At 38.3% G+C, this 23235-nt stretch overlaps 1 long non-coding RNA gene across 4 annotated transcripts; it reads left to right on the top strand.

Annotated features, from left to right (window-relative positions):
* The first annotated feature begins 4878 nt into the window (after positions 1–4878).
* Positions 4879–23235, top strand: LOC108445835. 4 transcript variants are annotated; one of them, XR_001860823.1, is made up of 5 exons: positions 4879–9967; positions 10766–10800; positions 11561–11604; positions 21311–22357; positions 23176–23235. It is a non-coding gene; the product is annotated as an uncharacterized LOC108445835 (long non-coding RNA). The 4 variants fall into 4 exon arrangements; XR_001860821.1 differs by having other exon boundaries at positions 21907–23229; XR_001860824.1 differs by lacking the exon at positions 11561–11604 and having other exon boundaries at positions 10769–10800; positions 21907–23229.

The raw sequence follows: 23235 nt of genomic DNA, 5'->3' as shown, positions 1-23235 counted from the left end.
CTGGAACTGATTGCATTCATTTTAGCACTTCCCTGCATGTTTGTTTCTATTTGCAATTTTTAATTTCAATTTTTATTTTTAGCTGTGTGCATTTTAATAATTTAACTCAACATATTGATTTATTTTCCAATTCTGCAAGTAACAGTGGTCATTAAAATGACATCTATTAAGAGTATGAGATTTTTTAATAAAATCATTACGTACCAAACACAAAAAATACCAACTGTGTAAGCACTGACAGCTTGGGGCTCTGGACATAGGTGTGAATTTTCTTTTTTTGGAGGATTAAGTTCCTGAAAGTTTGTGGAGAATTTCAAGTTTCTGGGTGGGCTGTAGCTGATTAATGGCTTTATCTGCAGACTGCTGCATTTGGCTAATACATTCAGTGCACTCACTCAGTTCTTTCCTTTTATAGAGGTTCCCCTTCTTTACACCATATTTTTTCATTTTTTCTTTCTCTCCTGGATTGTTTCCTCATTCACCCCTGGCACTACTGCAGTCTTTCTCAGCAAACAGAACTACCAAGTGAAGCACAAACAAAAGCTGAAACAACAGAGGCCCCAAATGGATAATCTCATAGATTATTCCATGATTAATTATCCCAGATTTATCAAATGCCACATCCAAATAAGGTCAAACATGTAATTGTAATCTTCCTCAAGACACGCAACCACCCCTTTGCACAAGCCTTGGTTTCTATCATGGAAAGTTTAAACCGACTTCCAGTAGAAATGATAGAAAAAAGAAGTAATGTTGATACATTCTGAGCTATATACTCAACATGTCAAGGAGATCATTAGTGAATGACACCAATGATGTGTCACAGACAACAAGATGTCTCTTTTGCGCCTGTCCTTTACTGACATCCCTGTCACATCCTATTCACCAACCTTGTGCAGTGATCCTCTCGCACTTTGGATCAAAAAATTTCCATGTTATTGTTAGTCAGTTTTGCATACAACCATTTTGTTCTATTTTTCACGCAGTCTTGTTTGTATTTTAATCACTTGAATGAGGAAAGGTTATTCATAGCAGAAATTAGCACTGATAAATATATATCTCTATCAAAATATACCTGTACCTGTACCTAGTTGAATATCACCTTTTTAACAGGTTATAAGCCTCAAGTCCCAGAGATACCCGCAAATTCACTTAATTTCCCTGATTTCACATATAAGTCTCCACATTAGCTATAAATGTGTAAACCCACGTGGAGGTAGTTCCTATTTACTACATAGCTGAGGAGGCACATGGCTCTTTTTTTCTTCCACCATATGGCTGAAGTAACTCATACACAAGCAATTTGTAAGCAGGATTTAGAAATACACAGGATTCTCTTTCACTTCCGTGACAGGAGTTATATTTTTAATTAGCCCCTGTTAGTCCTCTGAGGGCAGCTTGTAAAAGTTTAATTCTATGTCTCAAGTTTGAGTCCCATTTGATAAGGCCATTTTTAAAGTGCATTTAGGGACTATTTCTGAAAGCCTTTTCTGGTTTTTAGAAAAGTCAGATCCTTGGCAAATTCTGTGGAAGAAAAGTAAGAGTTTTGGAGTTTCTATTCTCCCAGTAGACCCGACTTACATGAAGCTAATTGAAGGTATAGAGAAGAGGGGGTAGTGGTCAATATGGTACTTCCTGAAATCTTAAAAGAGCCAGCTGTTGGGGAGATCTTATACAGTATGTGCATATCATTTTAAATACCTGAAGGCCCCAGGCTTGTACACTAGGAAGTAATGACAAAAAATAGGTCAATGAACAATGGACACGAAAAACCTGCTAGGTTAATGTATTCCCTGTTACTTGCTTACACAATAGTATCATTAAAATCAAAATAATCAGATTTACTTAAATCTGACAAGTAAAAAGAAAAAAACTGAAAAGGTCCATTTGATATAAATATTATTTAATGAAAAAATAGGATTTAATTATATACATTGACGAAAAATTATAAGCAATATAAGAAACATAGAAAAAATGTAGAACATAAACCAGCCTTATTAATTTGCAGTGATGCCCTGAGAATTTAAAATAATATCTCCTAAACGGATATAGTGTTGCACATTTTTATGAAGGGGGAACACAACATCCAAAAGACTTGCAAAACATTTTGAGTTTGTAATTTATGTAGGATCATATGGCAGATATATTTGGTGATGCCTTAAAAATTTATCTCTAACACAGCATTCTGTCAGAAGTGCTATGGTTGAGAGCCTGTGAGAGAGCGTCCCTTAAACGTCATTGGCCCCTCAGCTTTCAGTTTAATATTTAAGCTGTTTCTAATTGTGTTCAGTTGAAACTTGGCATCCAGTTTAATTTCAGTGAAAAAGAAAAAGGGGAGAAAAGAGGCAAAACTTAAATCTGTTCTGTTCCTGGAGTGCTTAAGTGGTAAATGAGGTAAAAGTTTCAATCTCTTTTCCCAAATTTGTCCAAGTGTGATTTCTTACCCAAAACATAATGCAATATCATTCAGTGTAACACAGTACAAACACATGGATACATAGCCAAGAACTAATCAAAACACTCAACTTTGAACCTTCTGCAACAGTCTTCAAGAAAACCAAATTAGGATCTTTTTCATGGGGGAAAATGTGTGTGTTAATGACTAGAAAAGGAGCTCTGCACACATTTCAGGAAATTGCATTAGCCTTCATCAACACCAGAAAACTAAAGTGAAAAGTTAGTCTCAGAAACAAACCCTGATGTGGGCTTTAAAAGAGCTTCTGAATGGTTCTCAGTGGATATGTCCCATCCTGCATTTCACACATCACTGACCCCCCCCCCAGGCACTGCTGGCTTTCCTCACCCTCTCCTCAGCAGAGGCTGCAAGACGTATTTCAGCCTATAGGGCTTTGGGGGAATAAAATGCCTCTACCTACCCCCAAAGTGACAACAGGATTGCAGGGAAAAAAACATGGTGGAAAATTCAGATTTACAATTGTTACAGCTGTAGCTGGCCCCAGAGAGCTGGTGACTGGAGGAGCGAAGTGCTCCCTCCTTCCCTCTCCAAAGGCTGTAATGGTTGGCGGAAACACAAATTCTGCCATCTACAGACCATCCTTCACTTAGGAAGAGCTGTGGCTTGAAAGGCCCTTGTTGAAGGAACAGCCATCCAGCTTATCTTGAAGCCAAAAAGTGGGGCTATGCAGAGCTCAGCAGAAAAAGAGCCTTTATAAGCACAGTCAAGACAACACTAGTCACTCAGCAAATTCTGTAAGGCAGGAAAACTGGCATCCTTGGCTTCCAGGAGTTTGGTTAGACTTCATGCTTCTTCCCTAGGCTTCTGTAGGAGATCCCAGAAGAGCAAATAAAAAGATAGTCTTGAACATGAAATGTATGGGGCTGAGAAGACACAGCCTGTAATTGAGGAGTGTGGTCTGGGGGTTGTAAAGGGAGGGGGGCAGAGCACAGGCATTTCCCCACTAGACATCTGTGCTGATTTTGCTGATTGCAGGAATAGCGGCCTTCAGGGCATTTAATAAAAAATGATTAAGGAAGAGACAGGACTGTGGCTATATTACTCATCCATTAACTGTCTGCACATGAGATCAGACATCCCTCCCCCTGAAGCAATCCAGCAATGGACTACAGTCTTTGCATGGGTGCTCTGCTTTTCATGTTGTCCAAGAGAATTGCACTTTAAAGATACAGCAAGACTTCTACGAGTTTTATGGCTTTATTACATTTTGTTTGGGTTTTGGTGCAAACTGCTGTATTCTAACAGAATTTTGTATTATGTCCATTTTAATGCTTATGTAATTTAGCATGAGTATGGAAATCACAGGAAATACCAGCCTGGTGTATAATGCCTGCTCCTTACCTGGCTGTTGCTAAACTCTAGGATAAGACTTTCTGAGCACTTTACAATGAACTTATAAAGTGTCTCACTGAAATGCACAGTCTACAGTAGTAGCAGTGAGAGCCAATTTAGCTCTGGCCTGAGCACGTAGAACACATCCACTGAGATGAGTGGAAGCTGATCTGTCCTTGGCCAAGGATAACGCAATGTAATATAAATTCTTTCAGTAAGTGACTGGCAAGCTGATTTATGGCAATTTCTGACAAACCTGCTCTAGCTTTAGGTATAATTTAAGTAGGCAGACACATGCTGGAGGTTTTCGAGAGCTTGCCTGATGCTCCCCATGGGAACTTTCAAAGCCCCAGGTGGTGGTGGGGCACTTGACTCCTGTTGACTCAGAACTCTAATAAATTCCCATATTTGCCAACTGTAAGTTTAAAGTTCTCCCCTCTGATTTCCCAGAGGCAAGAACAACCAACTGTTCCCAGTGAATTTAGTTGGGAGCTACAGAGAACCGTGAAAATTTGTCTAGCTAGTCAGATGCCTCAATGAGAACTCAGAAATACACTCGCCAATTATGATTTGCCTTTCAGGGGTGTTCACCTGATAACTTTCTCCTGGAGCACATTGATAGTCACAGAGAGGAGGAAGTTAATAAAAACCCCTGATTTCTTGTGGAAATGTGGTTTAAAAGCAATATTTTAAAAACAGTTTACCTAAACACTGTCATTAATGATAATTGTTGTCATCGGCTGTACATGATCATATTGACTGCTTCATGATAGAAGAAAAACTGCTCAACAGATGTCAAGTTGTGTTTGGCAAAGGAGGAAAGGAGAGAGGGAAAAGAGACCTTTAAAGACCAACACACTCCCGATCATAATGCTATACATCACCACAAAATCACTTGCAGGTGTACACAAGTCTTGCTGCTCCTTCTAGCCCAGTTTCTGCATGCAAGGTCATCCTCCTGGTGCTACCTTAGAAACTGGCCTTATTCTATAGAGGACATTGAATGATAACACTGTGAGTCAGCTGACTGCTGTGTCACAGAGCTGCTGCTTTCTACATTATCGCAACTGCCAGAGCTCTTACTGCTGCAGTTTTCTAGTCGCAGTGCGGCAAAGCAGACGCATAGAACCAGGCACAAAGCAGCATAGATTTTTTTTTATTCTTATCTTTTTCATACGAAGGGAATATTCCTGGTGTTAGCGTAGGAACAGACACAGCTTGGATGTGTTGGCTTCAGCCTGGCAGCATTTTCAGCTGAGCAGGGACTGCTCGGAGCTCTGTACCCAAATTGCCTCTGAGGAAGGACGCCTGATTTCCCACTTTGTGTACTAAAAGGGTTTTTTCTTTATGCTACGGTGATGTACCTGCAGCAATCGGACAAAGGAGGTGGTACTTGTCACTGTCTGTCCAACTGGGGCCTTTTGCAGGTACTCCACGGCCGAAGCTGTGCCAGCATCCCAGGGTCAGATAGATTGGTAATACAGGTTGCTGCAATTTCTTACATCAGTTAGAGCAAAGCTCAAACAAGAAACCAGACTCTCTGACCTAAATCAGTCCCAGTCCTTCTGGATACAGGGCAGCAGTCGACTAGCAATGACACAACCAGCCATCAAGTGGAGAGTCTCTGGGATTGCAATCTGTATCAGTTGGAGTCTGAGAGAACGAAACCCTTTCGGGTATCCAGTCGCTTCTCCTTCTAATACTACAAATACTACAACTACAACTACTGCTACTACTGCTTCTGGTTTTCTTGCCTGTAAGAAGCTGTTAATTGTGGTTGGTCTCTGACTGTACATTTGCGTGGATTAGTCTGCCTATAACGCAGTCCTTATCTGCTCCTGCTGGAAATCGGGGCATGAAGTCAGCCTGCTTTAACAGTTGTTTCTTTCTGCGTGATGCTATGCAACTAGAATGGGTTACACTGACAACAAAGGAACAAGCACAAAGCACCACTTTCTTTGCTGGACTGTTACAGGAACATAGCTCTTCTTCGATATGACACCCTGGTCTCTTCTCTTTGCTGGCTTTTTATTTTTTTTTAAATTTAATTCATCTAATCGAAGAGCCTAACAGACACCATTGTGAATGTGGCTTTTAATGATTTGGAAAAGACAGCCTGTGGAGACTGCGATTCGAGACAGCAACACATTTAGGTTATTGCCAATTTTAAATACTTGGTTTGTGAAGCACAGCCCTAAGGGACGAGCTCAGTAACTGAGAAAGAGATTGTAGATAAAGAAATAAAAATGACAAGCGTAATGGAGGCTCTGCAAAAGAGACTGTCAGAGAATCAGTTCATGGATGGCAATTTCACCAGTCTGAATCTGAATAATTCATAGATTGAAATTACCCTGCTTTCACCTTTCCATTTAAACCGGCATGATCTGAATCTCTAATAAATTTTCAAGATAAAGTAAAATGCCAATTTGAATCTGAAGAGCTTTTAAAACCAGATGCTACACCCTGAATCTTTCGATACCTTTCACAATTATCCTGTGAGAACCGCACTTCATCACGAAGCACCATTACCAGTGAAAATTACTGTGATTACAATAGCAACAATAGAATACCATCAAATGATCTCTAATCTACCTAATTTACCAAGGCTGACTGTGTGCCCATTGTGTTTCACTACGTCTGGCATTGGATCAATATCACAGTGGAACAAAAATGCCTTAGTATGTGCTTCCTTTTGGTACCTTTAACTTTGACAGCACAGGAAAAAAATCTACCTACTGTAAAATATTTTTACAGCCAATCTACATGCCTGCTGTAGGACCTGATTGATTTTCTATGATTTTCTTTACTTCTTGGGTATCAGATGTCTTTGTGTTACTAATTAGTTTATAATGTATACTCATGCACAAAGACTGCAGCAAGCGAGTGCCAGCACAGGGACCCTGCACTGCTGCTGCAGTTGCAGCACTCTTACTGGGGAAGCCAAAATTAGTTCGGTGCCTTATGTGAATAATTACTCCTGTATGAGTTAGAAATGCTTTGTAGCATCACTGGTCTTGGTTGTACTACATGCAAAATGTATGCAAAAGCCATGGTCAAGAAAAACGATCGCTTGCAATACTAACAAGATTTTCCCCCCTGTTCAGCAATTAGCATGTGGTTGTGAGAGACAGGCTGCGACTCCTTCTGTGCGTGTGTGTGTATGTGTGTGTGTAGGTACACATGCACATACATAAATGTAAAGCTACTGTGCTCTGTGAATGAATATGTGCTGATCTCTGAAAGTAACAACTTTCTCTGACAAGCCAGGCGCTGTGTTTTGCCGCAATCTGCTCAGTTGTAACAAATCCCTCTTTGGAGGCGTAAATTTCCTATAGGATGATGCATGACTTCTGGAGCAGTAAGTACCCTTTATGCAATATGTTGGTGCCTATAGCTATGCTGCAGAATAGCATTTTAAGCATAGTTTGAGTCCTTGTATCATAACTAGAATGTGAAGAAGTGAGAAACGTGTAAAGAAGGCTAGAAACAGGCATTCTTCATGGAGGCGACTGTATCTGCTGTTTGTTTGTGTGTGAATTATATACTTCAGGCTTGTTTTTCATTTTATAATCAGATTTCCTCTGCCTTCAGGGAATATTTTCTAAGGGAGGAAGGTAAGCAGTATTTCATCTTATTTCTATGACTGTGTTGTATTTCTGTTGAGGGAAATGCATGTTTACAGCACATAGTTATATAATACAGCATGATCTCATGACATCTAATTAAATGTTTCAATATTTGTTCACATTAAAACTGGGTGAGAAAGCATATTTAAAATATGGATTTTTATTGAAAATACATTTCTAGAAATGCTATGCAAAAAGCAATTTACAGACTGTGTTTGCATTCATCTTTTGCTCTTTACTGTTGTTAAGTGCCTATTCTACTGAAATACTGATGGCCTTGAAACCTTTGGATTTATGTATTTTGTTTTCTCAAAACACAATTTACTGTACTTCTAAATTTTCTGTATATTAGTGGAGACTGTTCTCTAGAGGTAGAAGAGGCAAAAGGTTTTACAGCTTGAGCTGTGATAACAAAGGAACTTGAAAGGGCACAAAATATGACTATACAAAAGTCTCAAATTTTAAATTATTCAGTAATGTGATTTAGCAAACTGCTGTTCTTAGACTACACACTCTCAAGTTACTACACTATCTGGAAATATTAAGTCCATTCAGTGCTGTATTTATATTCTTCATTTTCATGTAGTATTCAAACTTAGCAAAGAAAAATCTGAGAGCAAATACCGAAACTTTGGTAAAAGTGTAAAACCTCCATTATGTTACTTTGGTAATAAAATCAAGAGATTTAGACTGAGCTTTGCTGAAGAGAACTAGGCATTGTGGTTTAACTATTTTATGAAAAGTGTTTTATGTTTTCATGTACAGAAATATAACATATACTGCTTTAGCTATTGTACTGCAAGGACCATGCAAACAGGAATGTGAATGTTTTGCAAAATACCATACAAGTACCTGGCAGCATTTACAGTATTATTATTACTGCCACAGTATTCCAGTATCATATGCTACATTGAAATCACTGGTCTGTTAACCAGTTGGATTTCATGGAGTTTTTACAATCCTAATTTTTTTATCAGTCCTATCTGCTGTGACAGCCTGTGGAAAGTAGCTGGCCATGGGGTACCAGGTGTCCTCACTAACAAGTGCAGAGCAGAGCTAAAGGAGAGTTTACAAGCTATTGGTGGGCTTAATGTAAGGGCCCAATTCGAATCCTTCTGTGGAGCCATGTTGGAGTCGTCTAACTTTGTGTTTCTGTTACTGAAACAAATAGTTTAAGCTTGCCCCTGGCTTTCTCCCACTGCTCCATACTGGCCTCACATTTCCAAACATGCAGTGCTGGTCAGGCCTAATGCTGTTTGCCAGTGTGAGCCCCTGCAGTAGTTGCCAGAAGCTGTTAGGACAGCACAATCAGATGGCAAGAGTATCTGTGAGACTCTGCTAAAAGTACTCTGGAAAAGTTTGGAAACCTTGGGAAGTGAACTCTGCCTTTTGGGGTGGTGTGTGTTTCAAAGGCAGCAGGACTGCAGTCTGTCAGCAGGATATGCTGCACATACAAATGGAAAAAAAGCCTTTAAACCTTTTCAGACACAGGATTGCGAAGAGAATCTTAGCACTATTACCTCATAGAAAGTATTAAAATGCAGTCATATCATCCATGTGTTTTCTGATATGGCTACAGCCAATCACGTAGCTACAGCTGACCTATACAGTTTAGGATATATAATTATATGTGTCAAAATAAATGGCAGACTGCAACATGAATCTTCTAATTTAAGGCCACTAATTTCAGAAATAGAGATTCAACAGTTAATATACATCATATTGAAAGATGATACATGAAAAACATACTGGAGCCCATTCTACTACCACAGAATTTAATAACAAGTCTCCCTGTGCCATCAACATAAAAGATAGATGCACTAATTTCCTTCCATTACATCCTTCTTGTGAAAGTTGCTACTATTTTGTTGGGTTTTGTTCTCCTTGGTTACAAGAGTTCTGTATAGTCGACACAACGTTGAACAGAAGATCCTTTCTGTTCACCAGGACTCAAAACCTGAGCTAAACATACACTGAAATCAACATCTCAGAATAGGTTTATTTGACAGCTGCAGGGACCTTTTGTCTGTAGTTTTGTTGATTATATTTGTGCTCACTTGCTTGTTAATTCTGCATGATCACCTGCTATAAAACACAAGTTCTGATCTGTAATGGTTGTATCTATTTGGACAAAAGCCCTGAGGATAGGAGGGTCTGTTGTGGGTTTCATTGTTTTGTGGGTTTTTTTCACTGTACTGTTGCTTTGAATTAATTGCAACGCCTATGGAAATATGATCCCTTAAGAATGTAGAGAAATGCATTATTAATGATTATGTATGAAGAATTGCTAGATTCTCCTGCACTCTGGTTGCTATGAATTTCACACCATTATTCCCAAAGAAAAACATTAGGAAGAAAGCAAGACCAGTGTAACTTGGAATGAAAAGAGCAGCATTTCCAAACCAATCATTTTTGACACAGGAAATTCAGAGTTAAACAGAAGAAAATCCAAATGGTTCATTGACGCAATTAAAATACCTGAGCAGCTCACTTCCTCTTTGATGCCATGTGATAACTCCAGGATGTGATAGAGGTAAATAATTTTGCTATGTCAGTTTATACTATATGGACAGGATCAAAAACCACCTTTGGCTTTAAAAGTATTTGCACTGCATCTCACAGTATCAGTTCAGTTTCTTTATGGACTATAAATGTACACCTGCTCTGTGCTTTTAACTGTGTAACATAACCAGAAGTTCTGAAAACTGAATGATTTCTGATCAACCAAAAGAGGGAAATGAAATCCTAAATGGGAACTGCAGAAGAGCCGATGGGTTTCCCAGGTCTCATGCCAGCAGACACTCTGGCTGTGGGTTTTCCAGGTCAGGTTAAACTTCTTATTGTGTTAGGACTTGTTCTAAAAAAACCCCATAGTTAAAAATGAGGGGGAATTCAAAAGAGGGCCAAAGTTGTGCCCAAAAACATAGGGTTTTTTTCTTTTCTAATTACATTTGATATTATTTCTGCCACAGGTCTTTTCTCAAAGTTTACCAAGAAATTGTATCCAGAAGAATATTTGCAATAGTATACCTCAATTTTAACTGGTCATGTATAGTGAAGCACACACAATGAATTAGCAGTTGTGGTAAATGCTAAACTGGGAAACATTGTTGAAAGGGAAAAAACATAATAGATTGTGGTATTGACTTGGCTGTGGCTGTACTGTTCACTTATACTCAGTATTTCACAGAGGTAGTGCAGAAATGCATGTACAGCTAAATTATATGCAGTTACACTCAGCGAAATGCTCAATAGAAAAGCCTTTTGTTGTACTCACCTGTTTCTGTTTCTTCTGCCTATGTTCGTTCAAAACCCATCTCCACTGGCACAGCAGTCACAGCAACTGGCTGCCCCTCTGACCTGCAGGTAAGAACTTTCACTGAGATAACAAATGGGTGAGATCCCACATCCTGTGCTCCTAAAGTCAACGTCCTGGTTGGTGGGGCCAGGAGAGAGGCAGGTGTACAGAGGGGCATTGATGTGACAAACTTCTGACTCCCATACAAAGCAAAAGCCATTATTAAGTAATTAAGGAGGAGTAGGAACATCTTTAATTTCTACATTTTCAGAGGTAGCTCTTCTGCAAACTTGTCAAATTCATACCTAGCATGAGTATCACGTGGTGAAACTCCGAGTCACGCAGAAAATTTAAACTGTCAAACTGACATTGTGGGAAAAGGATCCATAACCCAAGAGACTACACCAGCGTTCACTCATACACATATACACAGTGCTAGCACTACTGTTCAGATACAGCTTTAAGGCCCTTTAATGTGCATGTAAATGCAGCTGCCTATGCCACTGCACCCATAATGTCTGCAAAGTGACCATGTATTTCAGATTTGGCTTAAGCAGCTGCATCCCACTTAAACTGGCCTTTTTGGTAATGGTATTTTTGCTTTTCCTTTGAGTGACATAGCATGCCCAGTGTTATGCATACAAGTAAGCATGAATTGTTGCAACTCCTGTTCTCAAAAGATATTGTTCTACTCAAAGCTTGTCTGTACTAAACTTACCACCTTTTCATGAGGGGCAGCCTGTCTTTGCAAGCTGATGGGCTTGATATGGTTATGAATTGCTTGCAGTTTGTGTTTTCTGTATTCTGTCTTTGTTTCATTATATTTAGGAGCTGGAGTGCACCCTTTCCTCTGCCACAGAACTTGATGCTAGGTAATTATTTAAAAAAACATTTTAGGGACATGTGCTTCATCTTCTGAATGTCCCACAGTGTGTGTGACTTGCTGAGCTCTCAGAACAGTATCTGGAGTCCATGGGGGTATGTGCAGGATGGATTTCATTAGGGAAAAAACCAAAAAAAAGTAATTTTCTGGTGCTTCTGATGGTTTGCCTCAATTTACACAATACTTTTAACCATAATCTCTGAGTCTTTATTTTATTTTTTGTAAATAAGTACATCTATAAACACAGTTCTTTCACCTTACAGGGCACTTCATGAAAATAATTTAGCAAATGTGAGTCACATAATGAATCAGTAACAGTTGGGGGAAATCCTGATGGAAAATAGTTCTCTCATCTTTAGTGCTGTGTGTGGTAAATTAGGAGCAGGCTCTTCAGGAAATGAGGACAAAAAGACGGAATTGCTGCTCGTTGAGAGTTTGTCTTGAGCACAGAGTTCATGCTCTTTAAGAACAATAAGAACATCCTAAGTCTGTGTTTGATATATATATATATGCATATATATATATACACACATATATGTACATAACTCGGGGGAATTTTGATCACTAGCTAATACACAAAAGTTATAAAATAGGCTACTCTAAAGAATTTTAAGTTTCAGTGGTACATGGGAATGTTAGGGGCAAAAATAAAATACAGTTGTTAAGGGGCATCATAAATGTGTGAAAAAGACTGAATACCTGACCATAATATTTTTTAATTTATAATGCATTAAAATACTGTCATAATGTAGTACTGAAAAATTCCCAACCTCCCTTCTGTTTCAGATTTGGAGAGGTCCTTTCATCTTCCACTATAGCAGTAGCCTAGGGCTCTTGGCAGGTACATATTTCTACCCAGATAGTTTATATTATTTGTAGATAAGTAGTCCACTTTCTTCCACAATTTCTGTGCATTCATAACAACACACTGGAAAATAGTTGCATTATTATATCTTTAACCACAATACCTGTCAAGAAAAAACAATTTTATTGTGCAAGGCACTGTATGAAGGGAAAACAAAAGGTCCATACTTTGGAGTTGATTTTTATCTGAATGAAGAATGATCACTAAATACTTGAGAAAACAATGTGCCATTTTCATATAGAGAAGACAATTTTTAGAAAACATACAACAAATAAAGTTATAAACTATAGCTGAAAGATTCATATTAAAAGGGTAACCCAGTTTTTGAACAACCTTATTGCAAGCCTCACCTATTTTTATCAAAAACGAAATGCGCTTGCAGTGATGAATTGATGATTGCTTTTAAAAGAAAGTGTGGCTCCCACTCCCTCCAAAGAATAACTGCTTTCAGTACCTGATTAGGTGGTAGAAATAACAATAACAATAATAATACCCCTAACGAATCATTCTTGCACCATTCATAAACTTACATGTAGCAGAAAGCAATTTAATTTGTGTGTGAGTCTTGAAAAGCTATTCATCTGCTGGCACCAGTTTTGCAAACTTCCTGTGTCTTCTGCAAAGATTTAAGAACTTATCAGGCCTGGGTTGGAGTGACTTCTAGAAATGAGGTAGCCTATATTCTGTATATTTATCAGTGGTCACTTAAATACAATGCAAACAGATATTTTCATGTTCATGAACAATCTACCATGGTAACAGGGAAGTTTCTGTATTTTCATTTAAACGACTCACAGTAAGTTGCTGATTTTTACTACCCACAGACAGAACACTGAACTTTATGAGACAGATTTGAAGTAAGAAAATCAACTATGTATCCTGGAATATAAAAAGTAGGGAAACTTTTTGGTTTAGACAGACAAGTAATTTATACCAGAAGTATTTGTGATTATTTCCGTTACGTGCATTTGGTTTTCTAATCATTGTAATTATTAAATTGGGCTTGGTTTTTAGTTAGTTTTTGTAAAAAAAGTGGTCATTAACCTGCATCAGAGCTGTGAGTTCATTTAAATTCCTTCATAATTCAGGTTCAGTCAATCTTCTTGTATCTGCAGGAGAAAATGATTTAAATTAGTAAGGTGAAGTTATATGAAGGGACAAGGTGGCTTTTGCACAATTAGGAATGCAATTTTCATTGATGATGGATAAGTATCTAGTTATTTTAGAAGTGCCTGTCACCAAGTTTCTTAAAAGTATATTTACTCTTTTCCCCCATCTTTTAAGATTTATCACCATTTGCAAAGTACTTTTATTTAATATTCTTCCCTACTCCAAAACAGGTTTATTCAGTTTTCTGATAATTAATAGACACCACCGAGGGTATTGAAACTGTATTTAATAGCTTCCCAAATATTATATTTTTTTCTGCTGGATTAGAACATACTCTGTTGAGAAAACTTACTTCAAAAATCAGCACATCCAATAGCCAGAGACAGACATTAAAACTAGTCCAACACAAAGATAAATCAGAAACCATAGGTTACTGCCTCTATTTCATGATATTTCCAATGTTGATGACCACTAGAGCCTTGCTACTAATTTCATTCTTTGAAGCTCAGTTTGCTAGTTAAATCATTAATCCTTTCAGAGCTGGAAAACTACTTGAAGTAGAATTTTGGATCTTGCCTGTCCCATTGCATCACAGCAGAGACGTGAGTCTCAAGTAAAACCTGGAGATTGTAAATTGAGGTTGAATGTAACTATAGTATATAAAGACTGCTAGCAGTGGGCCATGGGGGCCAGGATCAAGAATCAGTCAGAAGTTACAAGGGACAGGACTAAAATCTGGTCTTCTTCATTGCATTTAAAGAATCAGCTTTGGTAGGATGTGCTACCTAGTATAAACCAAACCATCTTTTGAATCCTTACCAATGGTTTGGGTTTTGCTCATGAGCTCTCCACCATGAGCAAAGGTGTAAAACTTAATGGAGAGAGACACCTTTGCTTTCATCTACCTGACCTCTACTGAGCACTGATCACACCCAATGTGTTAAATTTCATCCCATATTGTAGTTGCATTTCCATTGCTCACAGCCTTCAGAAACACACAATAACCCAGCACTTACAGTTGCTTCTCTTTGTTTCTCCTCCTTGGAAATCGTGGTTTCACTTTCAAAAACCAAATCAGGGGCTATTCATTTACAAGCCACAGTAAAACTTTACCAAGTCCCACCTCTGGCTGGGTGCTATTGGGATGGGCAGACCAGACTTCACAGAGGGGAAACACATTCCTCTGTTTAACAGACAAGACATGGTGTCCTCCCAAAAGTTTACTGAGGCCTTCAGGCTTGTAGCTTTAGTTAGATGTAAATGGCAAAAACTACTGAACACTGTAGCTAGTAACTATGGGTAAGAAGAGGTTAAAAAAAAGAAGAGAAAAAACATTTTCATACAAAGGTGAGTTTAATCGAACTGAATATTATGTTTTGACGTTTTCACAATAAGCTAACAGCTATGCAGTTGATAATACAGCTTCTTCCATAGTAAATCTTTTGCAAGTGGGCTTACAGAGAACACAACTTATAAATCATTTATGATAAAATTACATTTATAATTACAGACATAGATGCACAGATACTCTTGAAAATAAGAATTTTTAACACAACTTCATGCATATGCAGTCATTTTATTTCCAGTAGGGTTCTGTCACTTATTTATATTTTTATACTGATAGAGAAATACCACTATTTTGCCTTTGCAATGTTTTGGTATTCTTTCTGCTGCTTGGCTTTGCTGATGAGACAACACAGATTAGTTTTTAAATAGCTATAGTTCTTCAGATGGCATAGTGGTATACCACAGATCTGAATTTCAAGAGCCACTACAGTGTTGGGTGAATCATATTTATTAGCTATTAATAGTGAGACTATAAAAGGCATCAGAAGCTGCACAAGAAAACCTTAAGAAGTGCTTTCATTTTGGGTCTCTAGACTAAATCCCTGACTGCAATCTCAGCAAATTCTTTCTGTGTTAGTGGAAATTAGCTTCATAATATTTTCCTTGTTTTCTTTGGACACCCTTTCTGAATTTTAAGTTATTCTTCTAACTCAAATATGTTTGGTTTATGCTTGCATCTTTCTTTCTGATATTCAGATTCCATCTTTCCATGGTGACCATCAGGGGCTTTTTTCCCTAGTACTGGGTTAGAGTTACAGCAAATGCTCATCTGAAGAACTCAGGGGCCAAATGTGGATCAACTGGTATAAATAAATAGGCAGATGTTTTTTTCCATCTGTCTCTCATTGTTGTTCACACAGTGATAATATTGTTGTCTACACCTTTAAAGAAAACAAGGCAAAATAAAAGTAGTAGAAAGATACGCTATGAAAATTAGAATATGACAAATTGCTTCTTCACATTAAAAATAATTAACTTCCAACCATTGAAGTACAATGCGATACCTATTTATCAAGTTAAACTGTTTTCCTGTTGCAAAGCACAAATATAATTACAGAGGCCTTTTACACATGGATGGCACTTGCTTAAGGACTATTTTTAACACTGTATGCATAAATAAGGTTGAATTTCAATTTCTTTTTTTTGGTTTTTTTTTTTTACCCCATACTTTCAAAATGCAGTCCTTTACTTATTCACGGAACTATGTTTGTGGCATTTTCCATGAGCTCAACAATCCTCATCATTAAATATCCTGAGCTGTTATTTTTTTGTCCCCACAATTTGTATTGAAAAACTACTCTAGAACCTCACCACTTTTATGGCCAGAATCTCTCTAGCTTTCAGCCTAAATTTATTCATGGCCAAATTACACCCATTTGTTCTTGTGCCAACATTGTCTGCTAGAGTAAATAGTTCTTTTCCTTGCCTACTGTTTACCACCCTATTGTGTTTTTAGAGAATAATTATTTCCTGTATCAGTTTTTGTTTCTACTAGACTAAACAAGCAAAAATTTTTGAGCCTTGCTCTTAAAAAGACTTCACTCCGGTATTCTATCCAGCTGTACACCTGTTTCACTCTCCACAAATGTGATGAAAAAGATCTATGTGAGACCTCTCAGGTGCTTTAAGCAGTGGCATAGATTTTTTACTTTTCTCTAAATAGTTTTTCTGGTTCATGCCTGGGTGGCATCTGCTTTTTCATGGTTGTATCCCACTGGCAACTTAATAACCCTGCAGTCAGCTAATATGCATATGTAGATCTATCTCCAGTGTTATTTACAACTGATGTGCTCCTAGTTTATAGCAGATTTTTAAATTAATCCTAGAGTACATGTCTCCACTGCCAACACCATGTGTTTCAAGAGTGAGTTTAGCAGTGTGTATTTTTAATGTGCTTTTTCCAAGGGTAACACATGTTTGGGATAAGCTGATGCCAAAGATAATAGAAAAATAAAAAGGAATAATGTTGTGAGACCAAAGGGAGGCACTCAGCACACTGACAGGACCAGGCATGATATATTAAGGGATAAGGAGTTTTCACAAATGCTTCAGTGTAATATGATTAAACATAAAGGTTTGAGTGTGATACACTGCATACAATACATTAGGACATTCTTTTTTGGCCTTACAAAAAAAAAAGCTGCTTAAATACTGCATTCAAAATAATTAGGATTATTATGTCAATTACTTCCAGGGTAAAAAAAAGCATTAATACTGCCTGGTCGTAAAGGTTCCATTTAAGGACCATACATTCTGGAATGAAGATTATATAATTCTTATGTTTCAACAGACATGGACATTTTCACAAGCATGGTGATGATTTTGGACTGCAAGTTCAGATAGCTAAGAATTTGGAAACTTTGAATCCTTAAGAAAATGATGGACATTTCCTCCTTTTGATGTGGAAGCCAGCAATTTATAAAATACCTTTGGCTGTGCAATAATAGATAGCAGAAGGGTAATGAATTTCCACACTTACCAGCTTTGCCCTTTATTAGAAAGATAAACTAGATTCTTGAAGGATTTTTTTAGAGGGAGAAAGATTATTTAAAAGTCATATGATAGCGCTTTTAAAAAAAATTTTGTGTAAGAGTGCTGGATGAGAAAATTTATTTAAAAGAGTTATCTGCTAGGGCTTGCAGCTTTAGAGAATTCTTGAAAAACTTTTTTGTCAGTTTTAAATTTGATGGGAATCTGCTTATTGGGAAGGGAGTCTGTATCTGCTCAGGATTATTTTATTAAGTTATTAAGAGGTAGTTTTACTTAGGGTGCCCTCCTTGACTATTGCTACATAATACCTTCTTTGATGGTTGAAGTGGTAAAGCAAGCACATTAACTTTTTGATGCATTATAATTAATGTTTAATACATTATGTTTTGTTTGGGGCAGGGGCACCCCTGTGGAACTGATAGCTGTGCAATAATCACTGCTACAGAAAGCAGGGGAGTGCCTGGAGCGCCACATCCAGCTCTGGGGTCCCCAGACAGGAAGGACATCAACCTGTTGGAGAGAGTCCAGATGAGGCCCAACACAATGATCAGAGAGCTGGAGCATGTCCCCAGTGAGGAAAGGCTGAGAGAATCGGGATTGTTCAGCCTGGAGAAGAGAAGGCTTTGGGGTGGACTAATTGTGGCCTTCCAGTACCTGAAGGGAACCTGCAAAAAAGGGCATGTAGTGAAAGGACAAAGGGAAATGGCTTCAAACTGAAAGAGAGTAGGTTTAGATTAGGTATTAGGAAAAACTTCTTGACTGTGAGGGTGGTGAGGCACTGGAACAGGTTGCCCAGAGAAGATGTGGATGCCCCTCCCCTGAAAGTACTCAGGTCTAGGTTGGAGGAGGCTTTGAACGACCTGGTCCAGTGAAAGGTGTCTCTGCAGTTCACAGAGGGTTTGAAGCTAGATGGTCTTTAGGGTTCCTTCCAACGAAGCCATTCTATGATTCTATGATATGTAAATAGTGGCTTCAAGAAGTAAATTGTTTGATATTTCTGTCATAAGAGTTTATTTTCTTTACCCACAATTCACTGTATTTTTAGAAATATTTGAAACTTCATAAACTTGCAGGCCTTCACTGCAGCAGGGTGCAACCAAGTGATCATTTTAACTTGACAAGATTAATTTTAAAACAGTTCTTTCCCTTAATACACCTCTTTCTTTTGTCCTAGCTGTAGCTAGTAAGAGTATTTGTCAAACCGGGACAAAGATTCGTTATTAGTCTTTCCTCTTTAGAGAATGATACACTTTTTGTGTTGATAAAGGAAAAGGATTTGCAAAGTGCCTGACAAAGAGAAACATCACAGAAAGTAGAACATGTAGTAGATGATAACACTACCCTACTGATTTTAATCTCATAGAGGTGTTGGGCTAATTAAGAAAGAATTAAACTACACATGACAGATACCAGTCACATTGCTTCATATACTGCTGGAGGATACACAGGACCATAGGGGTGATGAAAGCAAGAACGCACAGGAAAAATGAAATACAATTGCTGCATCCAAGTACGGTGGGTTTGGCATACTTGTTTGACAAGATGTTCTTTTGCACAGCATAATTTTGTTATTAATACAGATTCTATATGGAAAAATATTTGTTAAGTGATTTAATATAGGCTGGGGGTGGGGGGCAAAGAACAGAGAATCACCCTTCAGCAGGTATTTACATGGCGAATGCTTGTATTACTATCTTAATACAAAATAAGAGTTTCTCCTTTTGTGCAGTACTTTCTGGCGCCATTTTGTAATTAAAATCAATAATAATTTCCCAAGCTGAGAAAATTTATGTTTCTCTGAGAAGCTGACCTCATCAATAAGTTAATACTGTTTGGCACTTATAGGGAGAAGCATCCAGAAAATATTTTCTGTGTAAAACAGAAGGGGTTTTTTCCTCAGTTATTTTCATTAAATGTGTTAGCTTCTTTGCCATTAGATTTCTTGGAGCTCTGATTCAGGGCAAAATAGATCTGTTGTTTCCTGAAAGAAAATTAATTAGTATGGAGATGGTAAGGTAACTTTGGTGAAATAAATCTGTTTTAAGAGGGTTAAGGTGGAGGTAAAACAGAAGGATATGATAAGTTTCAATTTCACATTGTAAGAAGTGCCATGTTAATTCAAGAGAAAAGGTAGAACAAAAATCCACTCTGCGGATTAGGAGCTGTGCACCAGCATGGATGCTGCTGGGCCATGCAGGCTAATGCAGGCACATGGCAGCTGATGGGACAGACCCCTGTGCCTTGCTCCAGCACTGACTCCAGCTTCCCCTTCAGTCTGGGATGGGAGTGGTTTAAAATGACATGGTCTACAATGGTATAGTCTTATAATATGAGGGTTTTGGCAACTTGGTCCTGCTTCAGAGTAGTTTAATGCTGAGAGCAACTCTATAGCTGATGAGGATTTTTCTGTCTTTCAACTGACCCCTTAAAATCAGGTGTTTCACGGCATATTTTGTGTAGATGACTGGAGTGTTGCATGCAAGTAGTTGGCGACTTGTGGTTTCAGAGAAGGCAGTGTGTGTACTGTGCACAGCCTGTGTGACTACTGAAATGATACAGCGAGCCCCAAATGTGCTCCCAGTTTCAATGCCCACACATTTCCTGCTTCTTCACACACAGAACTGCAATAGGCAGGGCTGGTTTAGGAGGCTCTTTGGGATCTTAGCAGAGCAAGTATTTCCCCACTGGAGTCGGGAAGTGAAAGAAACTGTACCAATTGGGAGCCAAACAGCAGCAATGCAGGACCTATGGCAAGATGCTGCAGCTCATGAAGGTTTGTAATACCATAGGTTACTGTAATTATTAAAGAAACAGGAAATAAATAATCAATTCCTCCCTTATAAGCACTTTATATACGAGATGTGCAAAATGGTGGAGTTGAAAGGGAGATAAGGCTGTTCACACTCTCTGCCCGAGCTGGATGTGGGTTACTCCCTTTCAGGTGTGTGGTCTAAGCTTCAGGTGATGGGAGTGGTTCCATGTTTTTTGAAGTTTTACTTTTTCTTCTTTTTTCATCTTCCTCCTGGCATATCTCAGGCCTTTCCCATGAGCAGTGTCAGTAGCAAAGATTGAGCAGATGTCTCACAGTGCTGTTCCCATTTTGCTACCACAGTATTACATACACTGGGTCACCAAGCTTTCTTTTTGCCTGTTCCCCTCTCTGTCTAAGCCTCAGCTGAACAGTCTGTTCATTTAAAAAACACTATCAAACCCCAAAACCCCCACAAAATTGCCCTCAGAAATCCCCTGCAAGTTCACTTCCAAATTTGAAGCTGCTCTTTCTTTTTCTTCCAATTCTGAGACTTTATCTTCAACTTTGTTGAGTCTTTGCAGGCTTTGTGTCACTTGCAGAGTCCTAGAAGGTGGATTACTGTACATTAAGAATAGACTCTTAGAGGCTTCCAGTGTGACTATCGAGGTTAAAAGTCCTTCTAACAAACTTAATCAGTTTAATCATTTAAAAAAAAAGAAACTTTCAAACCATTTTGCCTTCAATAGCAGAAAAAACCCCCAGCAAAACAGACACCCTGAGAAAATGAAAACAGCAAATCCACTTGTTATTAAAAAGTAAAAAATGTTAACAGAAAAGGTATATTTAAAGTAATATTTATGAGTGCTATACACATGAACATTGAACATATATTCCCTTAAAATAATCTAGTAAGGAAATAATACTACCATTTGCATTTCACTTTTGCCCATAGATTTATTAAGATAATATATGTATCTTCTTGTTTGATGAGCCATTGCTTTGTCTCTGTCTCAGCCTGTCCAAGATGTATGAATATTGACTAATGTACACCCCATGGTGTATTATTGCTTACTTGAAGCATAATACTGCATGACCTTGTTTTTTCTCTTAATTATATTTTTCCCCTTGTAGGAAAGTAAGTTTACTCACTCTGAATCATGCCAAACCGCATAATTTGGAAAGGAATATTGTGGCTCTACTTGGAAAGTACTAATTGGGCTCCAGCCATCACTGGGAAAGCTGTATAGTCTTTTATTATTTTAACTGGCCAAATGCCCTTTGTTACCACATTAACAGTCTCCCTATGGTGCATGTAACTTTGATATTATTTTCACTTTTAAGCTAAATTTGACCAGATGAAAGACACAAACCCTCCAATTTTGAAATAAAAAATAGCATGTTTTGTTAATCCTGCATTTCAGAAGGAAAGTCTGTGAAAACGATAACCTTTGTCTGCTGGCCAAAATTTTGTTCAATAAACCCATCCTGCCAGCTGTTCTCATTGGCAAGAGGAAAGATAATGTTTTGGTATCTTTAATATCTCCATTTTGAGCCGAAGTTTTGCTTGTGCCATCATTTAAATCATGCATGTTAACGTCAGTCTGGCAAACAATACTGCACTTTATAAAAAGACCTCAGTTTGGATGGTTTCACTGCAGTGTTGCAATAAAGCTGCTTCAGACTACCACATACAGCTTCGGTCACTCACTGCCTATGGACTCTTGCAGGCTCTCTGGACTCTGCTGCTGAGGAACTGCTTTCAAAGTCCTAAAGAAGACACTGAAAGAGATATAAAGGTGCACTGTAGTCCAGTGTCACTAGGAGCTAAAGGCACAAAACATCTCAAAAGACTGGGCTCTCACTCACATGCCTTTGGACCTCATCTCTCGAAGCAGACTGGACAAGGACCAGCTTGGTGACTAAGATCCAGACCCCAGCAGATGAGGAGGGATGGCCAGACAGAAACACTGGCATTTCTAAGAGACAAAATGTGGTCACCTAAAGCTCTAGGCCTAGACAGATACACTTCCCACACTAAGAATATCTGAATCAACATGCGCATAGGGAATGCTCTCTCTCCAGATCCATCTTTGACTACAAGTTTTAATTTCTGCTGGAACATAAAGGGTGCTCTCATCAAGTTTAAGAACATTTAAGAATGTCTTTCTCAGTTTACAGGTAACCTGAAGCCAGAGTGGTTACAGGATCCCACACCTTGGCAGAGGATTATTTCTGCACATGTTTCGAGACAGCTCAGTACTAAAAACTTACAAGGGGAGGAAAAAAAATTATGATCCTGCAAAAATTTGCTTGGGTCTTGTCCTGAAAGAGTATGCTTGAGGTTGCTCAAAAAAACACAGATCCCTTGAAGGTTTCAAAGATTTCTTAAAGCCCTCAATGAGCACAAGCAAATTGATTGGGATAAAAGTAGGTCTCAAGTCTTTGCCTGTCTAGACATAAAGCCTCTTTCACTAAAATGAAGCATGAGGGAAGACAAGAAAGTCTCATAAAACAAGAATTTCATTCATTTGTGCATTACTATAATTATACTACTGTCTTAAATGCTCTCAGGTTGATGGTCCTTGTGACCTTCCCAGTATGTTTCAAAAAGGGGGACAGTGCAACCTTGCAAAATCTGAAACAGAACTGAGCCCTCCCTGAACCTTATTGGCTCCTTTATAGCCTTCTACTTGTATTTGACAGTGTAGGGCACATTCCAAAGAAAATGAGCATAGTTCCTATGTCCTGCTCACCTACTGCTGTTGTAACGCCTTGATGTAAAAGCTAATAACAAAATAGAGGGTGCATTTTGTTAGCAGGCCCAACCCAATAACCATGCTAATGATAGCGCAGTTATACTTGGGATGCAAGTTTTCATTTAAGTACATCTCCCCTGGCATCTCCAGTATGTGATTTTTGAAAAAAAAAAGTATTTTTTCAACTTTTAATTTCCTCCAGAAGCATATAATCATTCAATACCTTTTCCTCTCCTTCAGGTTAGCTTTCATCACCTCAGATACAGCTACAAGTACTTATTTGAAGTTTTCTTGCCTGCT

This window comes from Corvus brachyrhynchos, unplaced genomic scaffold (assembly GCF_000691975.1).
Source record: "Corvus brachyrhynchos isolate BGI_N302 unplaced genomic scaffold, ASM69197v1 scaffold43, whole genome shotgun sequence".
Taxonomy (NCBI): domain Eukaryota; kingdom Metazoa; phylum Chordata; class Aves; order Passeriformes; family Corvidae; genus Corvus; species Corvus brachyrhynchos.
Note: the sequence above shows the minus strand (reverse complement) of the source record. Positions and strands in the feature narration are given on the sequence as shown.